This window comes from Cervus canadensis, chromosome 7, assembly GCF_019320065.1.
Source record: "Cervus canadensis isolate Bull #8, Minnesota chromosome 7, ASM1932006v1, whole genome shotgun sequence".
NCBI lineage: Eukaryota > Metazoa > Chordata > Mammalia > Artiodactyla > Cervidae > Cervus > Cervus canadensis.
In genome coordinates this window covers 25933544-25960493 of record NC_057392.1, presented here as the reverse complement: position 1 = coordinate 25960493, position 26950 = coordinate 25933544, and the positions used below count along the sequence as shown (strand labels likewise).

The 26950-nt window shown below is 47.8% G+C and overlaps 1 protein-coding gene across 3 annotated transcripts in view; it reads left to right on the top strand.

Moving 5' to 3' along the window:
- Positions 1 to 6054: 6054 nt before the first annotated feature.
- Positions 6055 to 26950, top strand: part of CLDN14 (claudin 14) — an 80118-nt gene continuing 59222 nt past the window's right edge. Inside the window, exons 1-2 of one of the 3 annotated variants that reach the window (XM_043474698.1) lie at positions 6055 to 6195; positions 13686 to 13797. The gene's annotated coding sequence lies outside the window, so the exon portion shown is untranslated. Of the gene's footprint in view, positions 6196 to 12892; positions 12930 to 13685; positions 13798 to 26950 lie in introns of those variants that run through there. The other 2 variants (XM_043474699.1, XM_043474701.1) reach the window with 2 other exon arrangements.

Below are 26950 nucleotides of genomic sequence, written 5' to 3'. Positions count from 1 at the left end.
AAAAAAAAAAAAAAGCTTACAGTTCTACTAGTAAAGTAAAAAACAAGCAAAGCAAATCTTTATCCTGCTCCATTCCTATGCACCCAGCTCCCCAACCCCCCAGACACAACCACTGTGAACTAGTTTCCCACTGGTGTTCTAGTGTATGGACCATGAATTTGGCATAAGCCACCAAACCCTATGGTACTCATCAATAGAATAGTCTTCAACTTGAAAATGCAGCTTGTGCTTTACTCAAGCTCAACTTCCTAAGAATATTCTAGCTTGAAAAATACCTGTCATTTAGGGTAAAGTTTCTCAACCTCGGTAGTATTGGCAGTTAGGGCTGGATCACTCTGCCTTGGGTGCCATCCTGTTCATCCCCAATTCTATATGTTGATGTCACTAGCCCAGTTGTGACACTGACCTCCACCCAGTCGTGACAATCAAAAATGTCCCCAGATATTTCCAAATGTTCTCGAAGGGGGACGGGGTAGATGAGGGAGGGGCAAAAATCACCTCCATAGAAGAATCACTGACTTACTGTGATGATTTAGGATGTATTCTCCACCTAGGATTTGAGGGACTTACAAGAGATTCCAAACCCCAATAAGAGTAAAATCAGATATTAAAGATTGACTCTAAATTGAAAATTGGTGAAGCCTGGTGATGGATATATGAGAGTTCATTATACTATACTTGCTGTTCCTGTGTGTTTGAAACGTTTCATAATAAAAATGGTTAAGTGCATATTTTAAGGAAAGAGGGGAAACAAAGACAGAAGTTAGAAAATGAACATAAAGTACAATGTCCTAAGTAAGAGCTTGTCCGCTTGAATCTGGACGTCATGCAGTCAACCCCAAGATATAACGTGATCAGTTAGAAACTCCAGAGTCGAGGGATGAAAAAAACTACACCAGTTGCTCAGAAGAAACACAATTCTTGCTAACAATCAAACCAGCAAAAATTGTTAGGGGACAATGGGCGCTGCCTCAAAGAGTCAGCGGACACACAGCTTTTCTCAAGCTGTGTGGAAACACTCCTGGAAACACCCCTGGAAACACTCCATCAGACTGCGGGATGGGACCTGAGAATTTGTTTTCTTACTACTTTAGAAGTGGGCCAATGAGATAAGCCTCATGTGGGATTCAGTAAAAGTAATTCTGAAAGGAATGAAAACAATGTATACAGGTCTCTGAAGACTGGAACTAAGCCAAAAGTAAACTTCAAGAGGAACTAAAAGTTGGATGGCCTCAGAAATACTATTTTTCTCCAAACTTTTAGTAAGTCCAAGGTAATAACCCCTGACTTTCCCGGAAGGCAGCTGGTCAGGGGATCCCATTTAGGCACCACCGGCCCCCCATCTTGCAGCTGGAGGCAAAGTTCAAGGGCTTGGTAAAACCGATCATCCTCAGTGAAGTGGGACATGTCAGAGTTTGAGGTGCCCCCCACTCACCTCTCCTCCTCTCAGCCTCCCAATAGCCATCAGATATCTCCCAGGGATGGTCCAGCAAAAACATGCTTGGTCTTTCAAACTCTGAAACTTCACATTATCATCATGTTAACCTGCTCATTGCAGTGATAGCAACATCACAATGAACTACCAACAGAACCTCCAACTTTTGTAAATGCAACTTCCCCCTGGGATACGGTCAAATACAGAAGAGAGGTAGAAGAAAATGTATTTAAAAAAAAATACTTTGTGCTATTTTTTTTCAATTCCAGGTGTAAATGCTGTCATATGATATCTGTCTTTGTCTGACTTACTTCACTCACTATGACAATCTCTACATCCAGGCATGTTGCTACAAATGACATTATTTCATTTTTTAATGGCTAAGTAATATTCCATTGTATACATGTACAGAATCTTCTTTACCCGTTCCTCCATCAATGAATATCTAGATTGCTTCCAGGTCCTGGTAATTGTAAATAGCACTGCAGTGAACATTGGGATGCATGTATCTTGTTGAATTATGATTTCCTCCAGACATATGCCCAGGAGTGGGGTTGCAGGATCATATAGTAGCTCTATTTACAAAACAGAAACAAGGTCACAGATACAGAAAACAAACTTACGGACACAAAGGAGGGAAGCTGGGAGACTGGGAATTGATATATACACACTACTATATGTAAAATAGATGACCAACAAGGACCTACTCTATAGCACAAGGAACTCGTCACAATACTCTCTAATGACCTATATGGGAAAAGACTCTAAAAAAGTGTAGATATATGAGTATGTATAACTGAGTCACTTTGCTCTACAGCAGAAATGAACACAATATTTTAAATCAATTATACTCCAGTGAAAAGTTTTTTTAAAATACTTCAGTCTATTTTTTTCTGAATATTTCAGAGAGAAAAAAATGAAGCTTGAATGATCCAAAATCCTTGAAGACTTGGGCAAACCTTAAGAGAACTGTAGGCTCAAAGTGAAAGTGAAGTCACTCAGTCATGTCTGACTCTTTGCCACCACATGGACTGTAGCCTACCAGGCTCCTCCATCCACAGGATTTTCCAGGCAAGAGTACTGGAGTGGGTTGGCATTTCCTTCTCCAGGGGATCTTCCCAACCCCGGGTCTTCTGCATTGCAGGCAGATGCTTTACTGTCTGAGCCATAAATGCTAGTCAAAGAGTCCACCTATTTAGGGAACTTGCCATCCTTTGCATTTTGCTGAATTATTGAAGGTGATATATTTGATGGTTGTCTTTGATCTTCTGTGAGGTAAGGGTCCTTCTCTGGTCCAAACACACTGCATTTACTCCTGATGTGAAAGTTAAAGTGTTGGTCACTCAGTCGTGTCTGACTCTTTGCGAGTCCATGGACTTTCACCATTGACTGTAGTCGAGGCTCCTCTGTCCATAGTCCATAGAATTCTCCAGGCAAGAATACTGGAGTGGGTTGCCATTTTCTTCTCCAGGGGATTTTCCTGACCCGGGGAATGAACCCGGGTCTCCTGCATTGCAGACAAGATTCTTTACCGTCTGAGCCACCAGGGAAGCCCCTTACTCCTCATGCCAGGGAACAATACCTAATTTCTGATGAGGAATGATCAGTAACAAGCCACCCCCAAAAGACTTGGGGACCCAAAGACTAAAGGCTCTTTACCTAATCCAAGAATGGTTCCCCGAATCTAGCTGTTACCTTGAATCTATCCATTCAACCTTAAGACTCCAAGCCTCTTTAAAATATGGCATTTGAATCTCCACTTGTTAGAAATCGATTACCAAGCCTCCAAAACCTGAAGCAACTCCCATCACTTGAGTTTACATGGAAAAGTGCAAAAGGTGCTGAAGAAGGAGAATGTGTCATAGCCAGGCCTGTCTCCTACCTTTCTCTCTCTGCATAGGTTTAAGAAATACCTCAAACCCCGAGGGCCCCCTGAATGGGTTTGAGGTTGCAGAATCATTTACTTTTCAATTACAAAAAGCCACGCAAGCCTTTTCATTTGATATCCACAAACACCGTGTCTCTGGCCCGATATTTACAATCCTTCCAGCAAGCAAAATGCAATTGGTACCCCCCCTGGTAGCCAGGATTAATAGTGGAGAGCATTGTGGTTTTGTTATTAAGTTACTCTCAGCAATTAGTAAATTTATTGTCCTAATTGTTTTCACATGGCCGCTCCACCGCACATGTCTTATTTTGAGGATGTCCTTACAGTCTTGCCCCCGTCATCATATTTCAACGTGATCACTACCCATCTCCGCAAACTGTCCAATCCCATCAAAAGCTGATTTGCAGTCGGGTCACAGGGAAGGAGGAGTAAGAGTTCATTCCAAAGTCCACGGCATATTTGGGTAAAACCCGGAGAAATTTTGTTTTGGCTTATTGGGTGTCTGCGACTGCACTCCTGGGTGGAGGGGCTGAGGAGGGAATGGCTGTCTGTAGCTGATGCTTGGGCCTTCATGCTCAGTCGGTCAGTCATGTCAAGACTCTGAGACCCACATGGACTGTAGCCCACCAGGCTCCTCTGTCCGTGAGGATTTCCAGGCAAGAATACTGGAGTGGGTAGCCATGTCCTCCTCCAGGGGATCTTCCCCACTCGGGGATCGAACCCAGGTCTTCCACATTGTGGGCAGACTCTTTACCGTCTGAGCCACAGGGAAGCCCCAGTGAATGAACAGGAATGTCCAAATTCTCCCCAGCTTCCAATTTGTTACTCTTTCTAAATCGCAACTCTCAGTCCCTCTTAATCCTCCAGTGGAATCGGTCAGATGGTGGGGGCAGGGGTGACTTCCTGGGGCCTGGGAGAAAGAAAGAAATGAAATTGCTCAGTTGTGTCCCCGACTCTTTGCGACCCCATGGACTGTAGCCTACCAGGCTCCACCGTCCATGGGATTTTCCAGGCAGGAATACTGTAGTGGGTTGCCATTTCCTTCTCCAGGAGATCTTCCCGACCCAGGGATTGAACCTGGGTCTCCTCCATTGTAGCCAGATGCTTTACCGTCTGAGCCAGCAGGGAAGTACTTTGCTCTAACACTGAGGACTGATTCTGCCCAGAATCCAGCCTTAGCTGCCCTGTGGATGGGTCGTGGTGCTTGGGAGTCTTGGCTGATCCTGGTTCTGGACTCAGGGGCTTGATTCCCTGGCTCCCCTGACTCTGGGAAAGGCCATTGTCCCTGGTGCTGCCTGTCTCATGAATAGGGGTGGATAGTGGCAAGAGGGACCCAGGGCGAGGATCTGATCTGGGGAGTGGTCCTGCCTGTCTCCCACTGGTTCCTGGAGGGCACCTGCCACCCACTAGGCTGGTAGGCAGCACCCTTGTAATCCAAACTTGGTTGGCAGGAGCCAGGAGCTCGTGTGCTGTCTTCTCGAGTGTCACTGGGTGCCCTGGCTGCTGGCATCAGAGCAGGCAGAACTGGAGACACTGGCCACCTGTCTGCTGGCAGCTTGGGGACCCTTGGGCGATCTAGGTCCCAATTATCATGCGTTTTCTTGCCCTCTTTAACAATCCAATAGAAATCAAGAGCAAGAGAAATATCATGTAATGTGGAGGAGGGGGGCTTTACTTTCCAAAATGCTTTCATGCATATTAGGTTATTTTTGGCCTCCTCATACATCTGGGAAGGAGTGGGAAACATATATATAAACTTCCGCACAGCATGTCAGAGTGGGGCCCTAAAGACAACAGTCTGGGTTCAAGGTTTGACCACCCGCTAGTTATTAAGTGGCCTTGAGATGCACTGCCTCAATTTCCTCTTTTGTAAAAGGGGCACAGAAAGATCCGTGTCATCAAGTTGATGTGACAATTACATAAAGCAAAAACGCTAAAGCACTTATCATAATGTAGTAAGTCCTATTAGCAAAGAATAATACGGTTGTTAAATGACAGTGTGAATCTAAGAACAGCCACAGAGAAGCATCTTTTCAGCACTCTTGAATAACTTCCCATCACTCTCCTTGCCCTTTCTGGGTATTTGCTCTTCCCAGGCCCCACCCCCTCCCCACCCCGCCCCCACCAACTATGTTATTTCTTTATTGTCTGTCTGTCTCCCCCCGCAACCAAATGCGGGCTCCATGAAAGCAGCGACTTGTTTTGTTCCGGGCTGTATCCTCCCCCCGGCCCCGACTCCCAACGCAACCCTGGCGCCTAGGAGATGCTCAGTGAATTATCTGTTGGGGGCGGGGGGGCGGAATGAAGAAAAGGCAGAGAACAGAGGAGCAGCTGGTGGCTCCCTGAGCGCCTCAGTTTGGAAGCTGGGGCTCCCTCCACCCCAGAGGGCAGCCCTAGTCCCTCCGCCCTCCCTTGGGATGGGGGGTGGGGTGGGGTGGTGCGTTTTCACCCCCGCATCCCCGCCCCTCCAGGTTGCGTTTATTAATCCTCCGAGCTATGCGCACACCTTTGAACCTGAGATGCAGTACGCAAATTGTTCCCAGTAAAAGGCCGCGCACTTGCCGAGCTGGCTGGGGCGTCTCGGGAAGGCAGCCATGCTCCGGAGTTGGCGGCAGCGCAGGCCGGCCGGCCGCCCGACGGGCGCGTGGGCTGCGCTGGAAGGACCGCGGCGGTAATTCCACTCCCCTGCCTGCGTTAGTCAATTATTCATCCCGCGCCGCCCGCATGCAGGGCCGCCCGCGGGCCACTGGGGGCCCTCGCTCTGGGGCTTCCCGGGACTCAGGGCCACTTCCCAGGAGGGAGCGGGGCGCCCTGGACCCCAGCTGCAGACCCCTGAAGGGCCATGAGCCGAGGTGAAGCCCCCCGGGGAAGGGTGAGTTCGCGGTGCCGGGGCGGGCACTTAGCCGGGGTGGGGGTGTGGGTGTGGGGAGTGGGTGTCTCTCTCTCCCGGCCTCAGGACATTGAGAGCGGACTCTGGTTCAGGTTGGCCCCAAGGAGCTCACAGGGCCCCAGGGTCCCCTGAGAAGAAAGCCGTGATGTAAGAGGGGGCTCCCTGGCTGTCTCAGGGGCGTCAGCTGAGCAAAGAACAGAAAAGGAGTTCAGGCGTGTTTATTTCCTGGGTGACACGGACGAGGTCTGGAAACTGTTATCTGATGCTTGCTCTCCCAAAGCAAGTCAAGGCAGAATTTTCCTGACCAGAGTCGGGGAGGGGGCGAGGGGGCGGCTGGGAGCTTGGGAGGTTTGTCAAAACGTCTTAGAGGGACTTCCCTGGCCGGTCCAGTGGTTCAAGAACTTGCCTGCCAGTGCAGAGAGCACCGATTCGATCCCTGGTCTGGGAAGATTCCACATGCCTGGGAGCAACTAAGCCGCTGGTTGGCCACAACTGCTGAAGCCCTGAACCCTAGATCGGGTGCTCTGCAACCAGAGAAACCACCCCAGTGGGAAGCCTGTGCAGGGCAACTAGAGTCTCCCCCACCCGCCACAACTAGAGAAACCAAGTTTCTAGTTGGTTTCTTCTTGGGCAGCAACCAAGACCCAGCAACGCCAAGTAAAGTTTGTTTTAAAAAGTCTTAGAAAGTCTACAACTAACTCTCAAAAGGTCCACGCACATACACACACCTTCAGAGAGAGAGACTCAGAAAAGACCCACATCCTAAGATAAAAGAAGCTGTAGTTAAATCAGTGGATACCAAGATCACAATGACTATTAAAAACAAAACCTAGCACCTGTGCCCTTGACCAGTGCCTCCTATGGGTCCATTCTTCATTTGGGCTGTCTTTTTTAGGTTTTATATAGAAGTCTTTTGTATTAAACTGTTATTGACAAAACCTTTTGCCATATTGATCACTGGCCCCTAGACAAGCTATGTTGTAATAAAAAATGCTTTCAAAGTAGAGAGTATGCATAGCTTTATTTCTCCACCTAAACCAACATGCTTCCTGTTATTAGACAATGATAACTACAAAACTCACCTTTCCCTTTTTCCTTTGGCTGCTGGGAAGCTCAGAGCTAAGTTTTGCGCTTGCAAGCATTACAGCTTCTTTTAGAATTAAGACTCAGATGTGGGTTTGATCCCTGGGTCAGGAAGATTCTCCTGGACTAGGAAATGGCAACCCACTCCAGTATTCTTGCCTGAGAAATCCCATTGACAGAGGAGCCTGGCAGGCTACAGTCCATGGGGGTCACAAAGAGTCAGATATAATTGAGCAATTGAGCACACACGTACCCTTATTTCCACCCTTTTGTTATTTGGTTCTTCTACTGACACACAGACACGCATGCGCACATACATGCACATCCCTTTTCAATAGTTTTTTTTGTACCTGTGACTTTTAATGAATGTCCTGTCAAATCATCTTTGAAAAAGTAGATGGTTAAGGTAAATGTGAAGAGCTGGAGGCATGGTGAACCCTTCACAAGTACCAGACTGATTAACTGACTGACCACAAGTGAGGAGGTATTCTTTAGAAGATGAAAAATTCTGTCTAAACTGTTCGCTTATGCTCTTTACACCAGTTTATTCACTGTTAGTTGTCTGTCCTCAACTGGCACCAGCATTTGATTGAGCCAGAAATCTAGAAGCCACGCTGTGTCCCTTCTGTTCGCAGCCCATTAGCAAAGCTTGTCAGTTCTACCCACTTCTCTCCTACTCCACTGTCCTAGTGGACATTCTTTAGAATATGTGTCTCACCTGGACCACAGCAATAGCTTACCCTCTTGCCCCCTTGCAGTCAACTTGCCGCAGGATAGCGTTTTAAAATCTAAGTCACATCATGTCCATCCACTGATTCGAATGATTCAATGGCCCAGCATCCCCTTCAAGTAAATGCAGAGCTGTTTATAACCACCTACAAAGTCTGACCTGATGTTATCTCACCAGGTGCATCTTGGGTCATTCGCCTCCACCCAACCTGGCCCACCTCACGCGCCTTCTGCACCTGGTACCCTCCTCCCCCAGCTCTCACCAGCACTGAGTCCCTCCTGCCCCTCCTCTAGGACTTGACTTCAAGTCGCTTCCTCAGAGATACCTTCTTGGACTTGCCCCTCTCCATCTCCCACTGCCCCCTCATTCATGGCAGAAAGGGACAAGATTTCAGGGGGTGAGGCTACCCAGTGTCTGATGTCAGTGGGAAAGGTAAATGCCATCATTCAACTGGACCCCATGTATTTCCTTTGGAGGACAAATCAATTTGTATTCAGATACATTTTTATGTATATGTATAAGCACCCAGAGGGTTTCTGGTGGCTCAGTGGTAAAGAATCTGCCTGCAGTGCAGGAGATGCGGGTTCACTCCCTCCCTCAGGAAGATCCCCTGGAGAAAGAAATGGCAACCCACTCCAGTATTCTTGCTCGCAAAATCCCACGGACAGAGGAGCCTGGAGGGCTGCAGTCCATGGGGTCTCAAAAGAGTTGGACAGGACTGAGCGACTAAACAACAACGTATTTTTATGTATACATATAAACACACGTTCGCTTGCTTGTTTCATGGCTTATGTTCCTCCCTAGATCTTAGACACCGTGAATACAAGAACCTCATCTGATTTATTCACAAGGGCATGTTCTCATCTGGCACAGTGTCTGGCACATAGTAGGTACTGAGCAGATGCTCTTGAACAGATGAACGCATGGTTCAGAGCTCATTCTCAGCATTCCTTAAACTGATGTGGCTAGCAGCAGAGCCTCTCCAGTTGACAGTTTGGAGTGGGATCAGTGTAAGATGTCAGCTCTGAATCCGTGGTTAAAAGCTCAGGTCAGAGAGTTTCATGGGTCAGCATCCTCCCCGTGGAGGCGGGGTGCAAATGGAAGGGACACAACTGAGACTCTTGCAGCCTTGGAAGCAGTGCTGGTGTTCAGGTGACAGGGGCTTCCTCCTGCTTCTATAACTGCCCATATTTGGGTTTGAGTGATCTCCACAATTCTAGGCAGAGATCCATGAATGTCTTGCTACTGGCTGGGTTGCATATGTGGAATAAATCTGTCCATGCAGACTATGGAGATAAATAGGTTTTAATTGAAGTGACTTTTTTGGAACTGTAGCATCCTGATTCTGATGCTTGTGTCTTATTGAACCACCTGAGCATCCCATGACCCGTGACAATGGTGAAATTGTGGTGGTGGCTGTTTTCCTTTTCTCTTGCTACGTTCATGACTGTTCCTTGAACCCTAATTGTTTATGTTTGGGGTACACTCAGGGTTCTATAAAATGATTTGTCATCAGGTTTAAAACATCTTTGATTGATCTGGAAGTGGACTTCTGCACACCTCTGCCCAACCTACTGTGAAAAATTTCAAACACACAGTAAAGATCTGGGAATTAGTACAATGAACAACTGTCTGCCTGGATCTAGCAGTTGTTTTCATTTTGCCATATTTGTTCTCTCTCTGAGTAATACACACACACAGACACACACATACGTTTTTGTTTCATTTTCTTATTTAAAAGTGAATTGTAAACAGTCATGACACTTCACAATAAATATCTCACTCTTTTAAAAATTTTCTCCTATATATCCACTATGCCATTAGCACACCTGTAAAAATTAACATCATCTACTACCCAAGTCTGTGGCCACCTGATGTGAAGAGTCGACTCATTGCAAGAGACCTTGATGCAGGGAAAGATTGAAGGCAGGAGGAGAAGGGGATGACAGAGAATGAGATGGTTGGATGGCATCATCGACTCGATGGACATGGGTTTGAGCAGATTCCGGGAGATGGCGAAGGACAGGGGAGCCTGGAGTGCTGTAGTTCATGGGGTCGCAAACAGTGGGACATGACTGGGTGACTGAATAACAACAACTATCCAATTCATATTTAAATTTTCCCAGTTGCATCAAAAATGTCTTTTATAGCTGTGTGGTTTTCTCTTGAACCAGGATCCAAGCAGAGGTCAGCATATTGGTGATGTGTGTCTTTGTCTCTCAGTCTAGAGCAGTTTCTCAGCCTCTTTTGTTATGGCTTTGATTTTTGAACTGCCTGGTCTAGTGATTGTATAGAAAGCCATGTTCTGGATTTGTCCTGGCTGTGGATTTGTTTTTGCTTAAGCAATGTTAACAACCTTGTTTAATGTCTTTAATGTATCAAGCTGGACCTCTGCCAGTAGACAATTTCCTCAAGATACGGTGCTATGCAGGTTTATTTATAAACTGTCTCTTCTTAGAAATAATTTAAGGCCATTTACAATGAAATAGTCTGTTGAATAAAAGAGAAAATGTTTTTAACATGTAGAAAGATGGTGGAGAGGAAGGAGGGAGCAAATATATCATAAATGTATATTAGTGTTGTTAGTGTGATAGACGTGAGATTTAACTTCGGGTTTAGAGCTGCCAAAGCGCAAATGAAAAAAAAAATCAAAAAAAATCATCCTCAGGAAACAGTCTTACATTCATTGATAAAAAATAATCTGCCTCATAGATCCTTAGAAATAATGACATCAAGCAAAGTAATGAGCAGCTTCTGTAACAGCTTCATAAAATGATTCAGGAGCATTCTTCATGGAGCTGCTTCTACAGAAGGTCAACGTCAGGGACATAACATTGAAATGTAACGTAGTGAAGTCATTTTTCTTTTTTTTGGCTGCACCGAGTGGGATCTTAGTGTTCCAACCAGGGATCAAACCTGTGCCCATTGCATAGGGAGCTTACATTCTTAACCACTGGACTGCCGGGGAAGTCCCAAGTCATTTAAAAAATAATAATAATTTTATTTATTTTTGGCTGTGCTGCGTCTTCATTGCTGCAAGGGGTTTCTCGTTGTGGTGATCAGGGCTACCCTCTGGTTGTGGTACATGGGCTTCTCATTGTGGAGGCTTCTCTTGCTATCGAGCACAGGCCCTGGAACACAGACTCAGTAGTTGTGGTGCACAGGCTTCGTCGGAGAAGGAAATGGCAGCCCACTCCAGTGTTCTTGCCTGGAGGATCCCAGGGACGGAGGAGCCTGGTGGGCTGTCGTCCAGAGGGTCGCCCAGAGTCGGACATGACTGAAGCGTCTTAGCATACATGCATGCATTGGAGAAGGAAATGGCAACCCACTCCAGTGTTCTTTCCTGGAGAATCCCAGGGAGAGAGGAGCCCGGTGGGCTGCCGTCTATGGGGTCGCACAGAGTCGGACCGGACTGAAGCGACTTAGCAGCAGCAGCAGCAATGGGCTTAGTCGCTCTGCCGCTTGTGGGATCTTCCCCCATCAGGGATCGAATCCATGTCTCCTGCACTGGCAGGCGAATTCTTCACCTGTGAAACATCAGGGAAGGCCCACCCCCCAAGTCATTTTTTAAGTAAGTTGACTTGGGCATCTAACCTGATACAAGGAGAGAGCTGGCAGGCCTTGGGGGTGGGTGGGCTGCCCGGCCCTGCCTCTTGTCCTCGGTCCCCCACGTTCTCCGCTGGCCGCCCCGGGATGTGTCCTCAGGAACAGGCGGGTCTCGTCTGGATGCTCGATCCCAGCTGGACTCTGAGGACAGACACCAAGCAAGTGCCAGGCTGGCTCTCTGGGATGAAGTTGAAAGCCAAGCTGTGGGTTCCCCAAGAAGGACAGCCCCCTGCATATGACCACCTGTGCTCAGAGGTGGCCGCAGCTGACTTTACAGCCTCTGTCAAGATTTTCTGATATGTATTTTTTTCTTTCTGCGTAAGTGTCAAACCAGACCTCTGAACAGCACAGCTGTGCTTCTTCCCTCCCTCCCCAGGAAAATGTTTAGAGACGGTGTAACAGTGAGGATGGGAAGTCTGGGTCCCTTGGGGCCATCCTGCCTTCACCTCCAGGCAGGCCACCAGGATGAGTGAGCTGTGTGATTTAGTTTGTCTGTTTGAATTTTGGAAAGTAGTCTGCCAGAAAACAAAATGCATGCTCTCTCAGAGGACAATTTTGCAATTACGTGTTATATATGACATCATAAAAATTGGGTTCAATAGAGGCGAAAAAATCCCCCCTGATTCTGCCACTTCTGAATAATCAGTCTGCTCAGAGAAAGACCCTCTGCTCTCTGTCACTGCACCTGTTAATTCCCTTTGACAATACAACTTGTGATTATATGTGTATTTATATTTCAATGTTTATGTGTAAGCAAATCTATATTTGTATTCCTTTAAAGCCTTTAAAGAGATTCTGTATATTTCCAACCATAACTTATATTCAATTTTGTATGCAGATTTCTCTCTTAATTTTGTGCCAATGTGCCCTTTTCCATTACCATATTGTCGTTACAGATGCGTTTTTTACAAATACGGTAGATAAGTGATTTTCCATTGAATGGATGTCCTGCCATTTAATTAACTGCTGCTCTGTTTTTGGATAGTCTATAGTTTCACCCCTCCTTTTCATCCTACATAAATCACACTTCTGTGGCTCTAATTATATAGTAAGATCATGGTTTCCTGCTAGGCTTCCTGGCTTCGGATGGTTCCGTTCTGCTGTCGTGGGGGGTGGGGTGGGAAATATCGGCCTTCCCTCTCGCTGGGACTGGGCGAGATGCAGCCAGTGCGTCTGAAGTCGTGTCCCGTTACTGCCATGTAAGTGTTGAGGGATGGGCAAGGACTTGGGCTGTAGCGTGAAGGGACCCAGAGCTGGAGGCATCGTGAAGAAGGAACACTGGGGCTGGCGATGGCAGGTAAATCAGAGGCTGCCTGCTTCTGGTGGGGGGGCTTTGGGCAGGTGTGGCCAGGCCTGCACGTGGCCGGAAAGGAGGCCGGGGGTCGTCTTGCTGGGAGAGTCCTGTGATTCCATCACCCCCGTCTCTCTCTAACACATGTGCACTGAACACAGTGTGCGTTCAGATGTGAGGGTGACCTCAAAGATCTGCGGGCATCACACCGGAAGATGTGGTCCTGCGCACTGTCCGGAAGGCATATGTTTTCATCATCCTGTACTGTCAGAGCGCTTTCAAGTTCGTGATTCTCGCTCTGGCTCCCCCGAGGGGTTGCCCTGCGTTTCTCTCATAACCCGTTTCAGTGGCTGACCTGGTGTCGTATTCCCACGTCACTCCCATGCCTCCCCCAGGACTCTAGGATTCCTAAGAAGAAACGATCGTGTCTTTCGAGGATGCATTTTCATCCCTATAGCTTCCAATCATATACTATAATTAAATGATGCTTTTCCAGTAATAGAATAGAAAAGCTTTTGAAAAGGAACACTGCACCCCAACAAGTGGAACGACCCCTCTTTCTCTGCGTTCACCTCTGGTCCTGGGCTGCATGTCAGGTCTCACTGATTTATTACCGTAGTATCAGTGCTTCCCTGGTTTCTTGTGCTGTTTGTCTCTGGCCCAGTATTTTCCCATGATGGCTCAACGTCTATGGAACCATCATTTTTAAAGACTCTGTGATACTCCAGAGACAGGCGGGCCTTATTGAACTCTCTCCCACAGGTTGGACACAGAGCTGAGTCCACAGTTGTAAGCTGTGAGCGTCTTCAAAGACAGCCTTGATTCCTGGGGTTGAGTGTGGTGTTCCCCATCTCAACAGCCTGGAGCCTAAGAGGTGAGCAGCACTGGGAGTGTCCCGACCGCAGGGCCCAGAGCAGAGCCCTCCCCGTCCCTCTGTCCAGCTGGCCTCGGGAGTCCCAGCTTCCTTCTTCCCACACTTGCTCGGCAAAGATGCCGCCAGATGTCCAGTCCTGCTTGAGATAAACCCCGCTCCATTACCAAGCAGCCCTCTCAAAGTGTTCTCTGGACAGTTGGTTGCTATGCCCAGGAATTTTAGACCACGCTGAATTTACTTGTTTTATGGCTCGGAATTTCAGGAGCAGCAGCACAGATGTTAACTGCGCGTCTCTGGGTGCTGGTAAAATAAACTTTCATCAAACCGGGGTGTCCTGACTCCAGGTTCCCTAGCCCTGAATACATTGTGTCAATCACCAACGCAGATGGGGCAGTTGAGTCATCGAGCAGCCTGGTAACTTGATATGGTCAGAGAGCCAGCTGTGAATATTTAAGGGGGGGAGAACCCCTTTTTATTTCTAGACAAATATATTTCTGATCATAACTTAAATATTTTCTTTAGTCCAAATACCGACTTCTCTTTCTCACCAAAACCTCTAGAGAAGCCCTTGTGTTTTTCAACCCCACCAATTGCAAGGCTTAGATTAGACACTCACTTTTGAAATCAGTTTGAAGCACATATTTTTAAGGCTAACATTCTAGCTCACAGATAAAAGTCCCCCCCTGCCCCTGCCAACCCAATCTTGTTGTCAGTGGAGTAATAATATTTTCTGAGGGTGCAGGAAATCCCTGGTGCTGGAATAGGAACACTGAGGTTAGCTTATGTCAAGGTCATGCGCTGGTTTCTGGGCAGAAGTTAACCTGTTCCACTCCCAACCCAAGAATATATTAACTTTCAAGCTTTGTAACTGAGCGTCCCTTTTCAGAGAAAATGGCTCTTGTGGCTGAGCAAATGAATTTTGGTGGAAAAAATAGCATTTTAATGTAGGTTTCATAGCTGCCTGGAAAACTTAAAGGCAACAATGACTTTCCCATGAATTGTTTTACATACTTCTTCCTGTGCTTATAAATAAAGAGACCCCAAGAAACCCACATTTCCTCATTTGTAAAAGAAGGGAATTAGACTCTGTGAACTCTATACCTTTTAAGGATCAGTAATTCTGTTTTTTTGGGGGTTTTCTTAGAATCCATTTAGAAATACCTAGCATAGATGGACATAGTGTAATATCCTTAATATCCTTAAGTGCCTTGTGTTATAATGAAAAGTAAACAGATTATTGATTTAATTTTTAAAATATATTCTAATTATGTAGGTAATACAGAATACATTCTCTTAATTACAAAGAAAACAAGCAATACAGAAGAAAACTGCAATCCATTCAGACCCCCCACCCCTAATCCTAATTCCTTCCTGCTCCTCCTAGAGACTGTTATTGGTTTGGGATGCACACATAATAGAGATCTTTAAAAAATGCATTTACAGACACAGGCTCTCATATATACCCCTAAAATACATATAGTATTGTTTTTAGCGTTTCTTTTTTATGTAACTTGTTTCACATCTTGGTTTTTCACTCAACAGTCTGTCTTAGGGGATCGACGTTCATTTGAATTACTTTAGCCCTAATTTCTTTATTTGGGTTGTTGGAAGGCTTGTTCTGGTTTCCCATCTCCCCTCCTCCAGACTGTCTTCCTTGATTCTATTGGGAGCATCTAAGAAAACATAGGGACTTCTCTGCTGGTCCAGTGGTTAAGACTTTACCTGCCAGTAAGGGTGTGGGTCAGATCCCTGGTCAGAGAGCTAAGATTTCGCATGCCTTGTGGCCAAAAAACCAAAACATAAAGCAGAAACAATATTGTAGGGGCTTCCCTGGTGGCTCGGTGAGGAATCCACCTACCAATGCAGGAGACCCGGGTTTGATCCCTGATGCAGGAAGATCCCACGGAGCAACTAAGCCTCGGAGCCACAACAGCTGAGCCCACATGCCACAGCTGCTGAAGCCCCAGCACCCTAGAGCCAGTGCTCGGCAACAAGAGAAGCCCCTGCAATGAGACGCCCATGGACCCCAGTGAAGAGTAGCCCCCACTGATCGCAATTTCAGAAAAGTCCTTGCAGCACCCAAAAGCCAGCGCACCCAAAAATAAATTTTAAAAATTATGTTTTTTAAAGAAGAAGAAACAATGTTGTAACAAAATTAAATAAAGACTTAAAAATGGTCAACATAAAAAAAAAATCTTAAAAAACAAAACCTCCTCCCACTGCTTGAAAGAGCGCCCCCTGTCTACCTGTTCATTCTTCATAAGCCCTGTCAGCCATGCTGGGGACTCTCCCTGTCCGTCCGCCTGTCAGAATTCCTCACTCCCTCCCTCTTTCTGTCGCCTACACTTTGTTATCTACACTTGGGTTTTGCTTATTTATGTTTTTATCATCACACGACTTCCCTTAATTATGAACATAATTAACCTAACCCTAACCCTCTGACTCTTGGCGACCCCATGGATTATCGCCCATGAGGCTCCTCTGTTCATGGGATTCTCCAGGCAAGAATACTGGAGTGGGTAGCCATTCCCTTCTCCAGGGGATCTTCCCAACCCAGGGATCGAACCCGGGTCTCCTGCATTGCAGGCAGATTCTTTACCACTGAGCCACCAGGGAAGCCTAACCCTTGGACAGAGAAGCCTGGTGGGCTGCAGTCCATACAGTCGCAGAGAGTTGGACACAACTGAGGTGACTTTGGGTTTGCACACAAACCTTAACCAAATCAGTATTTATTTCTGTGCTGTCTCCTCTACCAAAGTACCTCTGTGAAGACTAGGAGGACATGTGTGTTTATGATCCTTGCACTCATGTCCAAGGTCTGGCACACAGTTGCTGCTGTTTTGTTGCTCAGTCGTGTCCGACTCTTTGCGACCCCATGGACTGGAGCCCGCCAGGCTCCTCTGTCCAGGGGATTTTCTAGGCAAGAGTACTGGAGTGGGTTGCTCTCCTCCAGGGGATCTTCCCAACCCAGGGGTGGAACCTCCGTCTTTTATGTCTCCTGCATTGGCAGGTGGGTTCCTTACCACTGAGCCACCCAGGAAGCCCTCTGGCACACAGGAGGTGCTGACAAAGGTGGGCTGGCCTGCCCGAGGCGGAGCATGTGAGCTCGTGGGCAGAGATTGCCTCATCAGTCGAGGCAGGGAGAAGGCGAGGTTGCCGCAGACCCCTCCCTGAGTGGGGATGGTCCCCTCAGAGGCCCCCACTGTCTCTCATTAGGGAGACTCGAGGCTGCTTCTTCACTTGCAGAACAATCTGTGGCTGAAATGGAATCCACAAACCAATTTCCATGGCGCTTCTGCTCCTGTTCAAAATAAACCCCACTCTTATCTATGAGGGTTTGTTTGTTTTTAATAAAAAATATATATATTTCACATCCCTCCCAAACCTGCCTTTGAAGGAAAACTTGATTGTTGCTATTCGGTCACTCTGTTGTGTCTGACTCTGTGACCCCATAGACTATACAGCACGCCAGGTTTCCCTGTCCATCACCATCTCCTGCAGTTTGCCCAAACTCATGTCCATTGAGTCAGTGATGCCATCCAACCATCTCATCTCTGTCATTCCCTTCTCCTCCTGCCTTCAATCTTTCCCAGCATCAGAGTCTTTTCCAATGGGTCGGCTCTTCGCATTAGGTAGCCAGAGTACTGGAGCCTCAGCTTCAGCATCAGCCCTTCCAATGAGTATTCAGAACTGATTTCCTTTGGGATGGACTGGTTGGATCTCCTTGCAGCTCAAGGGACTCTTCTCCAACACCACAGTTCAAAAGCATCAATTCTTCCATGCTCAGCTTTCTTTATAGTCCAACTCTCACATCCACACATGACCACTGGTAAAACCATGGCTTTGACTAGACGGACCTTTGTCAGCAAAGGTCCTTTGTCTCTGCCTTTTAATATGCTGTCTCGGTTTGTCAAGCCCTGATGCAAAGACTTACTCTTTAACTGAAATGCGAGGTGCTGCATAAACTAATAGTGGTGGTGCAGATCTTTTAAATCTTCCCATCAGAACCCACCTCCCCGGAAGTTGTGCCCCCCGGTACCTAAGCGGCTGGGTCCGTGGGAAGGGTACCATCAGCGGCATTTCTCTGACACCAACATAATATCAGAGTGCACAGCAGTATTTGCTCTGCATAAAGCGTGTCAAACGTCCGTGCCTTCTATGCCTGTGCATGCTCAGTCGTGTCCAACTCTTTGCGACCCCATGGACTGTAGCCCGCCAGGCTCCTCCGTCCATGGGATTTCCCAGGCAAGAATACTGGAGTGGGTTGCCATGTCCTTCTCCAGTGGATCTTCCCCACCCAGGGATCATATCCACATCTCCTGCATTGCAGGAGGATTCTGTACCGCTGAGCCACCCAGGAAGTCAGGTAGTGCTAATTTTTTAGACTAACAAGTATCAATAAGAAATGAGAGAAATAGTATGGGAAGATGTCTAGAACTCATATGGCAGGTGAATGCTGTTTTTTACATCAACAAATGCAAATAAAAGTTAAGGGGAAATCTTTTTTTAAATCCCCTTAGTTGTTTATTCCTCAGAACCTCCTGCAAGTTACCAAGGAAGACTGTGATTGCAGGGTCACATATGTGGGATAAGATCTGAATTTTTCAAATGATGGGAATGAGATGAGGAAACAAAGCAAGCTGTGTATTCTGTGTTAGAAACCACTTAATAGACAGAAGTACAGATTGGGGAGTTTTGTGTTTTTTTTTCCATTTAAGAAAACCCTTTGTATGAGAAGATACATCCTTTCAAACATGATTAGTGTGTCTTGCCTGGAGCTTTCTGCTCAAATTATTTCTAATTCTAGTGAGGGGGGAAGCATTTCTTTCTAGCCAAAACAGCCGTCTGGATGAATACAGATGAGCTGGTAAAAGGCTTGAGTTACTCATGGGGTATAAACTCCGGGCAGGTGACCTTCTTCGTTTGAGCTCTCTTGCTGAAGGCTGTTCTAAGCCACTGCCTGGCTTACGTTCTCTTTGGCCTCAGTGGATGGAGGGCTATGGCCAGGTGAGCTCACTCCAGAGCAGATTCTGCCTGTGGTAGAGATGAGGGAGAGGAGGAGAGCAGAAGCCGCTTCCAGAACCTTCCGCCCCTTACAGACCCTTCTGCCACTTCCAGAACCTTCCGCCATCTCCAACATGCGATTATTTCACTGAGCAAAATCGCGTTGCCAACAGCCAACCTGGATCCCAGGTTGAATCACGCGTCTTTGGGACAGGGCAGGGACAGATGCTCCCCGCACGGATGGTCAGCGCAGGGGACCCGCATTCTTTAGGATCAATGGAAGGGGAACGAATTCCAGGCTAGCTCCTTTGTCTCAGGTGGCGCTAGTGGTAAAGGATGTGCCTGCAATGCGGGAGACCCGGGTTCGATCCCTGGGTCAGAAGATCCCCTGGAGGAGGGCATGGCAACCCACTCCAGGATTCTTGCCTGGCAGATCTCATGGACAGAGGAGCCTGGTGGGCTGCAGTCCATGGGGTCACAAAGAGTTGGACACAGCTGAGCGTGCAGACACACACACATACACACCAGTGAGAACCAGCCAAGATGAGACTTGTATTGTAGCCCAGTGGGAAGAACAGAAACTCAGAAGTAATTAGGTTACCTTCTTTCTTTCTTTTTTAAAAATAATTAATTTATTTCAGTTGGAGGCTAATTACTTTACAATATTGTAGTGGTTTTTGCCATACATTGACATGAATCAGCCAGGGATGTACATGTGTCCCCCATCCTGAACCCCCCTCCCACCTCCCTCCCCATCCCATCCCTCAGGGTCATGCCAGTGCACCAGCCCTGAGCACTTGTCTCATGCATCCAACCTGGACTGGTGATCTGTTTCACATATGATAAAATACACGTTTCAATGCTATTCTCCCAAATCATCCCACCCTTGCCTTCTCCCACAGAATCCAAAAGTCTGTTCTTTACATCTGTGTCTCTTTTGCTGTCTCACCTGTTTAAGGAAGAGTTGCCTAGCACTTGGCTTCACCAATGCACAGAGGTTAAAAGTCTGAAGTCATTTTTGTGGGTTCACATCCCACTCAGCTGTGGACCCAGGCAGATTAGTTTCCTTTCCAGCCTCCCTGCTTTAACTGGAAAATGATGGTAATAATAGTGCTTGCCCCAAAGGACAACAGTGACTATTATATGACTAGAGTGTAGAATTCTCTTACCACACTGCTTGGCACATGTTAAAGATGGAAGAAACATTACCTTTAATTATACATTCTTTATTAACAAGTCTGCCGTTATTACTTACTCATCTTTAGCAATAATTAGAAGGCATGATAACGAAAATAAATTTACCTCCGAGGGTGAGGTGAGAGAAATTGAAAACCAAGGCTGATCTTACAATATTGACAACATTGTGTCAAACAGTGAAGAGTAATAACTAATGCTTTAAAAAGAAAAAAAAAAAATTTGCTGACACATTTGAGTCAGTCTAGATGATAAAGTTGGACTTTTTTTCCACTAATTTTTCCCAGGTGGCTCAGTTGGTAAAGAATCACCTGCAATGCAGAATACCCAGGTTTGATCCCTGGGTCCGGAAGATCCTCTGGAGAAGGAAATGGCAACCCACTCCAGTATCCTTGTGTGGGAAATTCCATGGACTGAGGAGCCTGGTAGGCTACAGTCCATGGGGTCACAAAGTACTGGACATGACTTAGCGACTAAACTACCAACACCACTAATTTTTGCTACCTCAGCTCTGCATCAGACTGGTGTCTAGAAAAGAGACGTCCCAGTATTGTGACCAAATCCAGGCATCTGAGGACGCCTGCTAAAACCTGAGCTTAATTGTTTTAAGCAGCAGAAATAAGTTCCCGTCCCCACCCAGTAACAGGAAAATAAGCAATGAGGGGAAAAAAAGAAATTAGGAAATTAAATCGAGATGTCCTGGTGAATGCCTGGACGGTGACGATTCCTTATGCCTGCCAAACACGGGGAACTGTTGTTTCTCCTATTTTCTCCCTAGAGAGGGACAAAATTATTGCATGATAAGTCATTTATCTTCAGTGCAGGTACGACAAGGATCTAACCGCATATTACCCAAAATGGGGAATTCACGTCACATTATTTTCCATCAGTGAGTAATAGACAGGAAATGGGAAATGTCACTACAAGGCTGGCTGGCCATCTGGTCAGAGCTTCTCTATGAATACAGCAGCTGACCTACGTGGAAATATTAAAGCAACAAAGTCTGAATCTGTTTTGCTTCTCCCGGGAACGTCAGTTCATGCATGGGAGAAAGGCAATAAAGTCCAATTATTCTGGACGGGGCTACACAAGGCCTATGAAAATTATCTCAGGTTGGGTAACTCTAAAGCTAAGTATTTTTTAAAGTAGCCATCAGTCACTCCAAGTAACAAAATCAAACAAACCGATCAATCTCTGAGGAGCTACCCATTAATCAAAAGATGGTGGTGAGATGTTGGCAATTTTTCATGATTTCACGTGTAATATTTTACATCTGACACACTGACAGGGTGGTCCGAATAGATGGAATTATCACGTCCAAAAAGAAGAACAGTTTGGTTTCATATGTTGGGCTACCTATGCATTGACCATTTAACATGGATACTCAAGTTTCCCCTTTTCAAGTGTTTGCTTTCCTTTTATTTGGGGTGCACAGTACCTATAGGTGTCAGTGACAATGATAAAAAGCTCTTAGTAGGGAGCATAACCAAAACTTTGGGGAAACCCAGTGCTTTTCCAGTGGTCCCCAGAGCCTAGGTTCCGTCCATCAATGTCCCATGTCTCCGGAGGTCAGTATATTGTCCCCACCAAGCACAGAAGCAGCCTGACTGCTTCTGACTGCAGTAGTCAGATGGATTGTACCACTTAGTAGGTGATGGTAAAGCCTAGAGGAGAGGTTAGTTATCATCACACTGGAGTGAAGCCTGTCTCAGGTATGGCTGCTCAATCAACCTCATGACTGTAGTTGCCTGGCTGGACTTAAAGTGGATATGAATGAGCACACCTAAAAAAAATAATAATAAAGTCCTTCCTCTGTTTTTATTTTTTCTACCCCAGTGAAAACACAAACATCCCAATGGGTCCCCCGTGGACTTTCAGATCTCTGAGTCTTTAGCCAAGTCAGTCCATTTCTCCAGGGCTCAGCTTCGTCATCAGTGAAATGAGAGTGAACATTAGATAGGGAGCAGCAGGCTAGGACCTGTGGGCCAGACCCGGCCCTCCACTTATTTTTGTCAATAAAGTTTTATTGAAATACAGCCATGCCCTTCACTCCTGTGCAGTCACGGCTGCTTTCACACTGCAAGGGCAGAGTCAAGCAGTTGTAACAGAGGCTGTACAGCCAGCAAAGCCTAAAATATGTACCATCTTGCCTATTACATACAGTAAGAGTTTGTAGGCTCCTGACCAGGTGATCCCCATAGAGGTTCCTTCCAATCCTGAACTCTGTGATTCTGGGAAGAAGGAAAGAATAGGACACCTGTGGGTACTGAGTGGAAGGGACAGCACAGAGGAGAGGAAAGGTCAGAAGGGGAGGCTGAATGGGCCGAAATAAATGTTTCTTTTCCCTTGTGATGTTGCTTTGGCCCAGAGGCCAGGCTTTGGGGACCCATAGTGGAAATGTGTGTGTGTGGGTGGGGGGGATCAGAGAAGGGCCCCAGCTCATACTTTAAAGATATGACAACCCTTTAGTGTTACTCAGTCGTGTCCAACTCTTTGAGACCCCATGGACTGTAGCCTGCCAATCTCCTCTGTCTGTGGAATTCTCCAGGCAAGAATGCAGAAGTGGGTTGCCATTTCCATTTCCTTCTCCAGGGGATCTTCCCGACCCTGGGGTCAAACCCGGGTCTCCCGCATGGCAGGCAGAGTCTCTACCATCTGAGCCACCAGGGAAGCCTGTTTCCAATAAGGCAATGGATGATGCCAGGGGCTCCCCACATGTCCCGAAGACCTGCTCCTCTGCACTCAGGACAGTGGGTGGCAGGGGGTCATGCTGGGGACCTTGTAGGTGGCACTTCCCCAGCAGGGCCTGATTCCACCCCGAGGGTATCCGCTCTCTTCTGCTGTGCTCCGGGCACCCCACATGTGGCCGCCACATGCTCCCCACCCTTCCCAGACTGTGACTCGCCTGCTCAGGAAGTCACCCTTCGAAGCCTCTGCCAAGTTTCCAAAACCCCCTTAGTCTAGCCTCCTGCCAGCGCCTCTGTTATCACCTTTTTTCCCCTGGCTTGGTCGGGGGTTCCTCACTCCATCCTCTGACCACCCCAGCACCCCCACCCCAACCACTGTGCTGCTCTTCCAGCCCCAGAACCTCCTTTCTCCCCACCCTTAGCCTTGAGGTCTTCATCCCTCACGGCTCAGCTCAGCATTCACCTCCTCCAGGAAGCCCACCACTCTCTCCTGCCCCCTTCCCAACTCCTGTAGCATATTTCAGACCAGCAGTTACTGGGTCTGTGCCCTTCGGTTCCATCTCTATGCACAACCACCTGCCCCTGACATCAGGATCTCTGTGTCCTATTTCTCTTGAGGTCACTGGATGGGACCTTGATAAGAATCCGTGCTTCATTGATTCTCAATCAGTTTGGGCAGCCCTGCTGAGGAGGGCCATGGCGTCTACTCTCCTTGGGAGATAACTGATCAACTGGCATATTGCACTGAGCTCGTGCATGTGGGTAGGGGGTCTGCTCAGCTGTGTAAGGTCCACAGAGCAGCTTCCAAGGGCAGCAGGAGGTCAAGAAGGCTCTCAAAGGGCCCAGAACTCCAAGGGCGTGAGTCAGGGCCGCCCAGCAGCCCAGGGAGAGTCAAAGCAGAAAGCACCCTGCGTCTGTGCCTTGCGTCCCCAGCATGCGCGGGGGTGACCTGAGAAAAGAGGGCTGTCTCTGGACACCCCCCAGGTCCCAGTCCTACCTTTCCCACGTGTCATGGCCTGATCAGGTGTCTCCACACAGGTTCTGTTTCCCGTCCTACCAAGTGCCCACCCGCCCCGCCAGAAAGTGGCTAGTGACTGTGTGTGAATGTGATAACTTGAACATCAAGCGCCTGCATTCGCCCCAGTGGGCCCAGGTCCAGCAGATTCTAGGTATGTGATCCCAGCTATTGCGTGGCACTGGGCAGACCATGCCTCTGGTTTCTGGGCCTCCGCCGTGGTCAGGTGATGCCTTGCCCAGAGGGAGGGGGCATCTAGTTCTCACTGTCACTGGCTCCCCTGTTTCCCTCGTGTAGGTAGAAATTCAAGGCAGAGTTGTGCTGCTCTCAGCTTGCACTGCTGGGAGGGGTGGGATGGAGTGATGGGAGGTTCCTTGTGCTCGTGGAGGGCAGTCAGGCCCCGGTGTTGAGGTCATGTGCCTCCCCGTCTGTCCTGTCGCTGCTCCCTGGAGTCTTCTGGGAGACAGAGGGTTTGGAGCATCTCAGAGCAGGCGGTCAAGCGGTGGGGACTGCCCTTACTCTTTATGGTGTGAAAGGGTGCTTAATCCACTTTCCACCAAACTGGGAAACTTCCTAGATTCTTTTCTTTCTTTTCATTTTTTTGTTTTGGCCATGCCACGAGGTTTGCAGGATCTTAGTGGCGGCTCAGTGGTAAAGAATCCCCCTGCCAATGCAGGAGATGCGGGTTCGATCCCTGGGTCAGGAAGGTCCAATGAAGGAAATGGCAACCCACTCCAGTGTTCTTGCTACAGACAGAGGAGCTCAGCTGGGTGCAGTCCATAGGGTTGCAAAGAGTTGGTCAGACTTAGCAACTAAACGACCTGACCAGGGATTGAACCTAAGCCCTCTGCAGTGGAAGTGAGAAGTCCTAACTGCTGGACTGCCAGGGACATCCCTAGATTAAATCATTGAAGTTTCAGTCCTGAGTGCAATTCTTTGTTTGCAAAAGTTTGGTTAACACAGACCATCTAAACCAGGGGTCTCCAACCTCCGGGCCACGGATGGATACCTCCCATCAGATCAATGACAGTGTTAGATTAGAAATGAAGTACCCAATATATGTAATGAGCTTGAATCATCCCCAAACTGTCCCCCACCCCATGGAAAAATTTGTCTTCCACAAAATCGGTCCCTGGTGCCAAAAATGTCAGGGACCGCTGATTCTAAACAATGTAGCTTAAGAATGTTCCTTTTGGTGCGCACACACACATATCAACCCACACCATAGCTCTGTGCCCAGATGAGGTTTCAGGAGATGGATCTGTGATCTCTAAAAACTGGTTTCCTGCAAGATGTGCAGGAAACCAACCTATCATTTGAAGCTGTCTGTTTGCTCTGTACAAAGGCAAAGAAAAGAAACATGGGTGGCAGAGATGGTTGCCCTTGTCTGGGGAGCACACTGGGTCTACTTAGGCACGTGCCTTGCTCCCTGGAGCTGGGAAGGTGGAAGCCTCGTGTGAGGAGAAGGTGCACCCAGGACCACGAGTGACTCCGGACACATCGGGGGAGCGGAGGACGACTGTCCAGGCCGAGCACCCTGGTTGGTCTCAGGCTGGGTCTGCAGCTGACATGGGGTCTGCCCACACCGTGTCACGTGTGACACATGTCATCTCGCCCTTCCTCTTACCAAACGCCTCTGCTCCCAGGAAAGACCACACAGGGACACGAGGGGTGTGTGGCCAGCGGTGCCTGGGCTGTCGAGGCAAGGTCCTCGCTGCTCATGAGCTTAGTCACCAAGCTGGACATATTGTATGTGGGGACCCAGCAGATGATTCAAACAGAATGGGGGGGGTGGTGACATCACCTCGGAGTCAAAACTACACTCCTCTCAGACTTACCTTGAGCACAAAGAAGTCGAAATTTGCCAAAGAGAGAAACGTCAATACTCGCCTTCCCCCGGAGCTGTGGTTTGTAATTTACACGTGGGACCCCCGGGCACAGAAGCATCCTCACAGCACTGTTCTCCGGTTACCCTCCCCCGCCCCCACCCCGAGCGTCTGCATCCTGTCCTCTGGAAGGGACCATACATCACAGCGTCCTCCGGGTGCCGTCACCTGGAGCAGCTGAAATCCAGGGCCGCAGGGCTGGGGTGGGGGCGGGGGGGAGTCCCGGGCTTTGCTGGCCTCGGGGCAGGGATGTTCGCAGACTGCCCCCCACCCCATCCTGGGGAGCTCTCGATGTCTCCCAGAGCTAATAAGTGAGGCCAGGAAGCGTTCATGTGCCAAGCCAGGGTGCACCGTTCGGTTTGAGTCACTCCGCTGTGGTCCTGATTAGCTTTATTTCAAGACAGGCTCCTCGCCCACCAGAGTAATCACACTTATCCTGGTATGGTGTGGGGCCTGAAGCTGGGAAAGGAAAGCCAGGCAGGTTGAGCGTGGGGTTGTCCTGACTATATTGGACGTGAAAAGAAGATGACTTTTATAATGAGCGTAGGTGCCAGCGAGTCTTAGTTTCGGACTCATTTATCCACAAGAGGAACGGTGGAGATCCTGCTGGGAGGTGTGGCCTTTATTTTTAACCTTAAGTCATGAATACATTTTCTATAATAACTTGATGCTTCCCTGTGACTCAGACGGTAAAGAATCTGCCCGCAGTGCAGGAGACCCAGGTTCGATCCCTGGGTCGGGAAGATCCCCCAGAGAAGGGGATGGCAACCCACTCCAGTATTCTTGCCTAGAGAATCCGCATGAACAGAGGAGCCTGGCAGGTTACAGTCCATAGGGTGGCAGAGAGTCAGACACGACTGAGCGACTAGGAATCCGAAAGAATCCAAATAACTTGATGGGGATATTTTTAGCTGACATTTTGCCATTGATAGAGCATCCTGAAACCTAAGAGCTTTAATAAAACACTAAATATTCTCCAGCATGATTTTTTTAAATGTTTTTTTAATTGTGGTAAAAGTCACATAATATAAAACATACTGTTCACACCCTATTTAACTGTATGGCTCAGAGGCATTAAGGGCATTCACATGGCTGTGCAACTCTCGCCGTCATCCATCTCCTGACCTTGTCCCCTTCCTAAACTTACACTGCCCCCATTAAACACTTAAGTCCTCATTCCCCCTCCCCAGCCCCCCAGCCCCGCCCCTGGCATCCATCAATGTCCTTTCTGACTGTGAATCTGACCGTTCTAGGTACCTCGTTTAAGTGGAGTCAGGCAGTACTTGTCTGTACCTACTGTAGCCTGGAATGCAGTTTTAAGCTTAACTGAATACACCCAGCCTGCTTTTTTTAGCGGAGAAATCATG